This window comes from Gavialis gangeticus, unplaced genomic scaffold (genome assembly GCF_001723915.1).
Source record: "Gavialis gangeticus isolate Ggan-Ray unplaced genomic scaffold, GavGan_comp1, whole genome shotgun sequence".
Classification (NCBI taxonomy): domain Eukaryota; kingdom Metazoa; phylum Chordata; order Crocodylia; family Gavialidae; genus Gavialis; species Gavialis gangeticus.
In genome coordinates this window covers 45029618-45030164 of record NW_017728995.1, presented here as the reverse complement: position 1 = coordinate 45030164, position 547 = coordinate 45029618, and positions in this window count along the sequence as shown.

The window sequence follows — 547 nt, the reverse complement described above, 5'->3', positions numbered from 1 at the left end:
GGCGGGGGATGGGGCTGGGCAGGTCAGCAATTGGGGGGTTCAGGCAGGCAGTGTACTTCAGCATCGGGGTGAGAGTCAAACAGAGATTCTCTGGCTGGCTACCAGAGCATCTCTGTGGAGGACTGAGCCTCCAGTTGCCTCAAGGCATAATCCGGGACTGTGCCCTGCCCTGCTTTTTTCCTCTAGTTTTTTTTTACCTCTGGATCTCCAGGAGTCTAATTTTGCCCCCCACTGCAAATTTCCAGTGCAGGGAACATTTTTTCATTCCCACACGTGTCCCTTGCAGTATCTCAAAGGGCTTTGAGACATTGCAAGAGGCACATGCATCCTCGTCTGGACACGCCCAGGGAGCACAATTGGAGTTGCAGCTAGCAAAGGATGTGAAGGGGAACAAGAAGGCTTTCTACAATATGTCAGTAGCAAGAGCAGGATCAGGGAAAGTGTGGGTCTCCTACTGAAGCAGGGAGGCAACCTTGTGACAGAGGATGCAGACAAGGCTGAAGTGCTCAATGCCTTCTTTGCCTCAGTGTTCACAGGCAAGGTCAGC